The sequence below is a fragment of the Pinus tabuliformis genome, chromosome 3_2 (assembly GCF_031772625.1).
Source record: "Pinus tabuliformis cultivar Carrire ecotype Pingquan chromosome 3_2, CPIR1, whole genome shotgun sequence".
Lineage (NCBI taxonomy): Eukaryota > Viridiplantae > Streptophyta > Pinopsida > Pinales > Pinaceae > Pinus > Pinus tabuliformis.
The window spans coordinates 823,505,021-823,514,961 of NC_142302.1; the positions used below are offsets into that span (position 1 = coordinate 823,505,021).

Genomic DNA, 9,941 nt, shown 5'->3' on the forward strand with positions numbered 1-9,941 from the left:
TTCTATGATTTTGAAGGAAAATTTGAATCCTCATTACCATGATTTTCAAAATAAAATTGAAACCTAGAATACGATTTTTAAGAAGATAATTCGACTGAGTGAAGTGAAGTGATGCGATGCCATGCCTGTTTGCATATGACGAAATTTAAGGATCGGACAAATTTGACAAAATGCAGGCGAACTTTGACGTTTTGCCAGGTTTCAATCAGAAAACAGCAGGAATCATCTTAGAACCGTAACGAAATTGGATTTAGATAAACAAGGTAGAAGATAAAACAAAATTTACAGAGTGGTGGCCGAACTAAACAACCGATTACTTACATAAATTCAGACAATTCCATTGGCCAAACTCCATTTAATTTAAGGTGAATCTAGCATAATTTCAGCCAACGTAGTCCTAGAAAAATAAAGAGCAAAAAGCGATTACACAACATAAAACATATACTGTGATATCTTTTACTGATCACTAAATTACACAATATAAATATGTGACTTTCACATATCTAGATTAGGATTACAACTCATAAATAAAAAACAACAACGTGTTGATTGACTCTCAGAAACTCACATTAACATGTCACAACAAAACGCATTGCTTCGGATACATAGATATAATCGACCTTGTTGTGCAGTCTAACTTGCAGTGGGAACTTCTACGCTGTTTCTTCAAAACTGAATATGTATTGAATAATGGAAAAACGGCCTCATTGAACCGATGATTGTAGATACTAAAAATCAAAGTTTGCCTCTACGATGGCCTGTCAGTTAGCGAGCAGTTAGTGACACGCTTACGGATCCATGAGATTGTGCGGAAGTTGAAGCTGATCTTGCAGAGTTGGAGGTGGTGGAGGAATTCGTATGTTGGCTACCCAAGGCATTGTATAGGCTGGGTAACAATCTCTAAATTGTTGGTTAACATCGACGCAACCTGTGACATTGCTGGCCGTAGCGCCCAAGAACCTTGAGTGCAAAGAAGTGCAACCGTGATGACCCTCAAGACCTGCTCTCTTGGGAATTGCCCCTCTAACGTTGGATCAACAATATCCAAAACTTCATAATTCTGGTATTGATTCCAAACCTGCATCAACATCAAGGTCATAGTTCGAATTCTATAGTTTTAAATGAGATTCAACTTAAAACCATCATTAAATAATAAACAAATTCTTAAAACCACGCACCCATTGGAGAAGAATCTGCATAGGTTCTGGGAGGTTTCTATCCACGCTCTTTCTCCCACTCACGATCTCAAGGACCACAATCCCGTAACTATAAATGTCTGCTTTTTCTGTTAATTGTCCGTGGACGGCATACTCCGGCGCTGTGTAACCTCTGATTCATGATAAATTAGTGGTAATCTCTAATTAGTCCCTGGAATTGACAACCTATAAAGAAGGTCATCTGATAGAAATTACTAAATGATTTACACAACTTACATTGTTCCTCCGAATCTAGTAGAAACATGTGATTCGTCTTCTGGGAAGAATCTAGCTAATCCAAAATCTGCTATTTTAGGATTGAATTTCTCATCTAAAAGTATGTTTGCACATTTGATATCTCTATGTATAATGCGAACGATAGAATCCTCATGCAGATATGTGTTGAAATATAATTTCAACTGCAGCTTTATTTTATTTGCGATGCGATCCATTGCATATCGCAAATCGCAAACTCACCTTGTCACCCTCCATTTTGTTCCCCTGATTTCTCGCAAACTCACCTTGTCACCCTCCATTTTGTTCACCTGATTTCTCCCATTGCGATGGTGCGATGCAGATCGCACCATATGTGTGCCCCAATTTTGTGTTCCGACCAAATAGGTTTCTGCGATGCGATTTAAATGAAGTCAATGGTTGAAGTATAGGCCAGCATTAAATGAAATTTGTGTGCCCCAATTTTGTGTTCCGACCAAATAGGTTTCTGCAATGCGATTTAAATGAAGTCAATAGTTGAAGTATAGGCCACCATTAAATGAAATTTTACGTGAAGTAAAAGTTTTTACTTACCGCCAGTAAATGTCAGTAAAACAGTAAATGCTATTTACTGTGGGTTTGTAAGTTTTGGTGAAGTTTGTAATTTTATTTCAGCGGGAGTATGGGCACAAGTAAAAGCTAGTATGGGCACAAGTAAAAGCTGGTAAAATCATTTAATTTTATTGTTTTTTTATTTTACGGCAGCTTGGCAAGTGAAAACGTATGTAAGTCTTGTAAGTTTTGGTGAAGTTTTTAATTTTATTTCAGCGGGAGTATGGGCACAAGTAAAAGCTAGTATGGGCACAAGTAAAAGCTGGTAAAATCATTTAATTTTATTGTTTTTTATTTTACGGCAGCTTGGCAAGTGAAAACGTATGTAAGTCCTTTTGTTGTTATATATATTGTGTAATGTTTTTTTTGGTAAGTAGAGAGGTAATTGAAAAGAAACGCACAGCAGTGCGAAGAAGTGTAGAGGAATTGTAATGCACAGCAATGCGAAGTAAAAAGGGGAACGCGCAGCAGCGTATGTAATTTTTATTTTACAGCAGTCTGAAGACTTGCAAAGGGAAACAAAGTAATCCTTTTGGAACTGGAACTGAAGTGTTCTTGTGTAATCCCTCTAAGAGAGGAAGAAGTCTGTAATAGCACTTATTTTATTAATGAATAGAAATTTGTGGTGTGTGTGAAATCTCTGTCTGCTCAAAGAAATTTTAAAGGTTCCCTGTGCTAAGATCCTGTGTGTGTTCAAAACAGAGCATTGTTCTGCTCTGTTCAGTTTGGTTGTTTGTTTTTGGGATTTTGACAGAAAAATCCCCAACAGTGGTATCGGAGCTAGTCTAGGCTCTTTGAAGGGTTCAAAGAAGCTGAAGGAAGGATTCTTACTGCAGCAACTTCTCTGGCAAAGTGAAGACTCAGGCAAAAGAATCCAAGGTATTTTTCAGTTATTTTTAATAGATAGTCAAGTAGTGCAAGAATGGCTGGCACCAGCACCAGCAATAGCATGGGTATGCAGCTCCCATTATTTGATGGTAAAAACTATGACTATTGGGCAATAACAATGAAAGCCTTGTTTGCTTCCCAAGACTTATGGGAAATAGTTGAAGATGGTTTTGAACAACCAGCAGATGAAAATGAGTTTAATGCATTAACTCAGGGAGAGAAGGATCTGTTAAAGAGCCACAAGAAGAAGGACTCAAAAGCCCTCTTCTTCTTGTATCAGGTAGTGCATGGAAGCGTGTTTCCAAGGTTAGCAGCAGCTAAGACATCCAAAGATGCATGGAAAACTCTTAAAACAACCTATCAAGGCATGGAGAAAGTGAAGACAGCAAAGCTACAGTTGCTGAGGAAAGATTTTGAGAATCTGAACATGAAGGAGTCAGACAATATTGACTCATTCTTCACTCAAGTAATTGGCCTGGTCACACAAATAAGATCTCATGGAGAGATACTTGAAGAAAGGAGGATTGTGGAGAAACTATTGAGGTGCCTACCCTCAAGGTTCCATGTGATTGTCACCACCATAGAAGAGACAAAGGATCTCTCAAACTTTTCAGTTGATGAGCTTCATGCATCACTGATCACTCATGAGCAGAGGTTGAGTAGAAATGAAAACTCATCTCTAGAGCAAGCCTTCAAGACCCAGATGTCTTTTGGAAGAGGAAGAGGTCAAGGCAGAGGAAACAAGAGAGGAAGAGGCAGAAGCCAAAACAGAGGCGGAAGGAACAGTCCAACGAATGCTCAAGGAAGAGGCAGCAATCCAAATCAGAACCAAGGTCAAGGCAACAGCCAACAAAGTGGACAACATCATGCTCAAGGACAAAGGTATGAAAAACCCAATGTCCAATGTTATTATTGTAAAAAATATGGGCATTATGCCAGTGAATGTAGAAAGAAGCAGCATGATGTGAATAATAGATCTAGTGCAAATATTACTAGAGAAAATGTCAGCCAAGATAATGTATTGTTAGCTTGTAACATGGCTGAAACAAATAGTGAAGATATATGGTTTCTAGACTCCGGTTGCAGCAACCATATGACAGGAAACATAGCTTTGTTTTCTGCTTTAGATCAAAGTGTGAAGTCACAAGTCACACTTGGGACTGATAGCAAAATTTCTGTTATGGGTAAAGGAGAAGTTAAAATATTTACAAAGCAAGGTGAAAAGAAAACCATAGCAGATGTCTATTATGTTCCTGGAATGAGATGTAACCTCTTAAGTATTGGACAACTTGTTCAAAAGGGTTACAATGTTTTCTTTGAAAATGATGTATGCACCATCATGGATATTCCACCTAGCAAAAGATGCATTGCTGAAGTGAGGATGATGAGGAACAGAATGTTCCCGCTCAGAATAAGGACAGATTTGAAAAACAAAGATGCAATGGCAACAGTTACCCAAGAGGCTTTCCAAAGCCAACTAAAAGATGAAAATTGGTTGTGGCACTTGAGATTTGGACATTTCAACTTTGGAGGTCTTAACTTGTTGAGCAGAAAAGGAATGGTAAAAGGATTACCATTGATAGAGAAACCGGACAGCCTTTGTGGAGGCTGCATATTGGGGAAACAACACAGAGAAAGTTTTCCAACCCGGAAAAGCATAAGGGCAAAGGCACCCTTAGAAATTGTCCACTCAGATTTATGTGGACCAATGCAAACTCCATCATTAGCAGGTAGCCAATATTTTCTAAGATTCATTGATGATTTTACAAGAAAGACTTGGGTTTATTTCTTGAAAAACAAAAGTGAAGTGTTTGAAAAATTTCGAAATTTCAAAGCACTTGTGGAAAATCAAAGTGGGCTGCGTATTAAAGTCTTGAGAACAGACAGAGGAGGTGAGTATATCTCCAAAGAATTTTTATGTTTTTGCAGAGAAAATGGAATACATAAGCAGTTTACAGCAAGGTACACCCCACAGCAAAATGGAGTTGCTGAAAGGAAGAATAGGACCATCATGGATATGGCGAGGAGCATGTTGAAGGCAAAGCATTTGCCAAATGATTATTGGGCTGAAGCCGTAAACTGTGCTGTATATATTTTGAATAGGTGTCCTACAAAAGCTGTGATGAACAAAGTGCCAGAAGAGGCATGGAGTGGGAGAAAGCAAGAAGTCACCCACATGAAAATCTTTGGATGTGTGGCCTATGCACACATTCCTGATCAGCTAAGGAGGAAGTTGGACAGCAAAGGGGAGAAATGTATCTTCATCGGATACAGTGAGGAATCCAAAGCTTACAGGCTGTATATCCCATCCACCAAGAAATTCTTTGTGAGCAGAGATGTTCAGTTTATTGAGGAGGAAGCTTGGGATGGAAGCATAGAGAAAACAGTTAATGTTAAAAACTATTTGTCTCATGATGAAGATGATGAGGAAATGGTAGAAATACATCCCCAAACAGCAGCGCCAACACAAGGACAGCAAGGAACACCCTTGAGGAGAAATGAGAGTGCTTCTCCAAGGACACCACAAGGAGGAAATTCAAGTGCATCTTCAAGCACTTGCACACCAAGTGAAAAAGGTAAGAAATTCAGAAACTTAAGTGACATTTATATTGAAGGAATGAATTCCTTATTTGCCTTGTATTGTCATGTTGATGACCCTATTCATTTCAAAGATGAAATTAAAGATAAGAAATGGATAGAAGCTATGGATGAAGAGATGAATGCCATAGAAAGAAACAAGACATGGGATTTGATTGAGCTACCAAAAGGTAAAGAAGTCATTGGAGTTAAATGGGTCTATAAGACCAAATGCAATGCTGAAGGCAAAATTGAAAGACACAAGGCAAGACTAGTTGTCAAAGGGTACAAGCAGCAATATGGGAGAGATTATGAAGAGACTTTCGCTCCGGTTGCAAGAATGGAAACCATGAGAGCAGTGTTGTCCATAGCAGCACAAAACAAATGGAAAGTCTACCAAATGGATGTGAAGTCGGCATTCCTAAATGGAGTGTTAAAGGAAGAGGTTTACATTGAACAACCTCTAGGCTATGAGAAGAAAGGCCAAGAACACAAAGTTTGCAGACTGAAGAAAGCTCTTTATGGGCTGAAGCAAGCGCCAAGAGCGTGGTACAGTAGGATAGATTCTTATCTACTGGAAAATGAATTTGACAAATGTGAGGGAGAACCCACCGTCTACATCAAAGAAAAAGATGGCAAGATTTTAATTGTTGTCGTGTATGTTGATGATGTTATTTTTACAGGTAATGATGACTACCTCATTGAAAACTTCAAATTAGTCATGAAAGAGGAATTTGAGATGACTGACATGGGTTTGCTGAGATACTTCTTAGGAATAGAAGTAGATCAAAATGAAAATGGAATTTTTATCTCTCAAGCAAGATATGTAAATGAAGTATTGAGCAGATTTAATATGCAAGAATGCAAAGCAGCATACACTCCCACAGTAATGGGATTAAAACTTAGCAAAGAGGACAGCAGCAAGGATTTTGATCCTAGCTTGTATAAGGCATAGTTGGTAGCCTTATGTATTTGACTGCAACTAGGCCTGATATAATGTATGTTGTTAGTTTGATTTCCAGATTCATGGAGAGGCCAAAGGAAGCACATTGTCAGGCAGCAAAAAGAATTCTAAGGTATGTCAAAGGTACCAAAAGGTTTGGAATTTTATATACTACTTCAGAATGTTCAAATTTGGTTGGATATACTGATAGCGATTGGGCTGGAAGTGTGGATGATCGGAAAAGCACATCCGATTATGTCTTTCACATGGGTTCATGAGCAATTTCATGGGCTTCCAAGAAACAGCCAATTGTGGCGTTGTCTACAGCAGAAGCAAAGTACGTGGCAGCTACAGCAGCAGCATGTCAAGCAGTTTGGATGAGAAGAATGTTAAGGAGCTTAAGCCAAGAGCAGGCAACAACAACGGTGATTTTTTGTGACAATAGCTCAGCTATTGCATTGTCCAAGAATTCTGTGTTTCACAAGCGAACGAAACACATTGATACAAGGTTTCACTACATAAGAGAATTGGTGAACAACGGAGAAATTGTTTTACAACATTGCAGCACTCAGGAACAGGTTGCGGATATTCTGACCAAGCCACTGGATCAGAAGAACTTTGAATCTTTAAGGAAGCGTCTGGGTATGATTGATAACCCAGCAGTTGAAATTAAAGGGGAGTGTTGAAATATAATTTCAACTGCAGCTTTATTTTATTTGCGATGCGATCCATCGCATATCGCAAATCACAAACTCACCTTGTCACCCTCCGTTTTGTTCACTTGATTTCTCCCATTGCGATGGTGCGATGCGATCCGATCACACCATATGTGTGTGCCCCAATTTTGTGTTCCGACCAAATGGGTTTCTGCGATGCGATTTAAATGAAGTCAATGGTTGAAGTATAGGCCAGCATTAAATGAAATTTTACGTGAAGTAAAAGTTTTTACTTACCGCCAGTAAATGTCAGTAAAACAGTAAATGCAATTTACTGTGGGTTTGTAAGTTTTGGTGAAGTTTTTAATTTTATTTCAGCGGGAGTATGGGCACAAGTAAAAGCGAGTAAAATCATTTAATTTTATTGTTTTTTTATTTTACGGCAGCTTGGCAAGTGAAAACGTATGTAAGTCCTTTTGTTGTTATATATATTGTGTAATGTTTTTTTTTGGTAAGTAGAGAGGTAATTGAAAAGAAACGCACAGCAGTGCGAAGAAGTGTAGAGGAATTGTAATGCACAGTAGTGCGAAGTAAAAAGGGGAGCGCGCAGCAGCGTATGTAATTTTTATTTTACAGCAGTGTGAAGACTTGCAAAGGGAAACAAAATAATCCTTTTGGAACTGGAACTGAAGTGTTCCTGTGTAATCCCTCTGAGAGAGGAAGAAGTCTGTAATAGCACTTATTTTATTAATGAATAGAAATTTGTGGTGTGTGTGAAATCTAGTCTGCTCAAAGAAATTTTAAAGCTTCCCTGTGCTAAGATCCTGTGTGTGTTCAAAACAGAGCATTGTTCTGCTCTGTTCAGTTTGGTTGTTTGTTTTTGGGATTTTGACAGAAAAATCCCCAACAATATGCAAGCCCTCTAGCTGTTCCCACTATAATGTTTAAACGGCTTTCCCAGCTCAAATGACTCTCGATCTCTCCTGCGTACTTCCAATATCAGTATCTCAAAGCCTCGTACAAGTTGGCACGATCTCAGGAATTAAGAAACTGAACCTTGAAAACAATAGGATTAGTAAGAGACACGTACCAAACAAATGCTTGTTTAGACTATTATTGGACATATACTCGTAAACAAGCAAGCGTTGGCGCCCTCCCGTGCAACAACCAAGCAAACGAACAAGATGACGGTGACGGACACTAGTGAGGACCCTCACTTCTGTCAGAAACTCCTCCGCGGCCTAACTGATCTCCTGCCTTTCGTTCAGTTTCTTAACAGCAACAACCCTCCCATCCGAGAGAGTACCCTGCTCAGCAAATTCATTATAATTGATCAGAAAACAACGGACATATTTGGACTAACCCATTAAGTCGAAGTTTGATATTATACCTTGTAAACTTCACCGAATCCTCCTCTGCCAAGCATGTTGTTTCTGTCAAAATTTGTAGTCGAATATCTTAAAAGCTCGTAATCAAAGATAAATTCCTCGAAGTTTCCCCTTGCAGCAAGATTCTCATCTGCGGAGAGTGTCAGTAAAGCAATTTCATCATAGGCATTGAATACGACCAAGTTAAGTAACTCAGAACAATTTAGCAGGGAAACAGCTAGAATGAAAGAATACATTCACCTGTTCGTTCACAGTTCTCTCGTTGCTTAATACGTCGACTGAATCGACAGAAGAGTATGAAGCATATCACGGTAACCAGAGCTGCTCCACCAATGCTTCCAAGCAACATGGACACTGTTTTCAATGACGATTTCCCCGACGAGGGTGTTAAATTTTGGGATGCTGCGTTTAAAACGAAAGCAAAACAATCAACATATATGTTATATGAATATCAAACTCCAAATAGTTGTAGCAAATCTAAAATTCATACCGGAAGTCTGCTTGTCTGTGAAAAACGAGTATGTTGAGTAGCGCATAAAACAGCCGGCCTCGAGACCTCGGCCTTCACTTTGGGGAGGACAGGTAAGTAATTTATTTTGAGCTTCAGTCATGCATCTTTGACAACTACTAATGGTAAGCGAGGGCCAACACTGAACGAGACCATATAAGGAGCCATCAATGGATCCAACGGCATAACCATTATTTTTAGAAGCGTTGGTTATGAGCTGCGCGGATAAGTCTTGGGCTCTTTCAAGGAATGTCTGTGCATCGCTGGAATTCGTGCCGACACAATAAGCGTAATTCCCAGGGTCCACATCCTGACTATAAAAGGTATTATTCTCATAGCGGAGAAGACAACCGTCCAAATGAACGCGAGCACCATTATCTTGACCACACGGTCCATTAGCTTGTATCGATGCTTCCTTCACGCATTGGGAGCAGTTGCTGGCGTTCAGATACTTCCGACAAACAGCAAGACCATAGAAAGGATCCGTTTTGCCAGAATCAATTTGCATTGAAGTAGCGAAGCCAGAGAGATTTGAAAATAGGGATTGTTTAGACAGATTTGAAAATAGGGATTGCAAAATAGAATCGAGATTGTATCTAAAAGCTGTGGAATTAACATACATGTGTAGGCTGCACCCTTCTCCCACCAATGTAGTCTGGGGATCGCCGGCTGCAAGATTCACTGCAGTCATGATAGCCGCCATAGTAACCAGAAGTGGAAAATGAGCAAGTTCCACCATCAGTCCAGCCAATAACCAATATGCTCTGGGTTTGGAACCCAACGTTGTGCTTATATCTCAAAAACCTTGAGGACGACTGGATGCCGTTGAAATAAAATTTACTCTCGAGGCAGATTTGAATGGGGGCAAAACATAAGAATAATTTAATGAACAATACCATAATATTTGGATTTCAAAACCACACCAAATGTACAAACTGTATTATGGAGAGAGAGAGAGAG

General features: G+C 39.2%; 1 pseudogene across 1 annotated transcript; it reads right to left on the reverse strand.

The window, feature by feature from the left end:
- Positions 1-765: 765 nt before the first annotated feature.
- Positions 766-9,684, reverse strand: LOC149183202 (cysteine-rich receptor-like protein kinase 2; annotated as a pseudogene). Its single transcript, XR_016256784.1, has 8 exons — positions 8,931-9,684; positions 8,714-8,875; positions 8,476-8,603; positions 8,176-8,392; positions 7,999-8,068; positions 1,434-1,595; positions 1,179-1,329; positions 766-1,078 (listed from the first exon to the last, which is right to left on the reverse strand). The product of XR_016256784.1 is annotated as a cysteine-rich receptor-like protein kinase 2 (transcript).
- Positions 9,685-9,941: the final 257 nt, after the last annotated feature.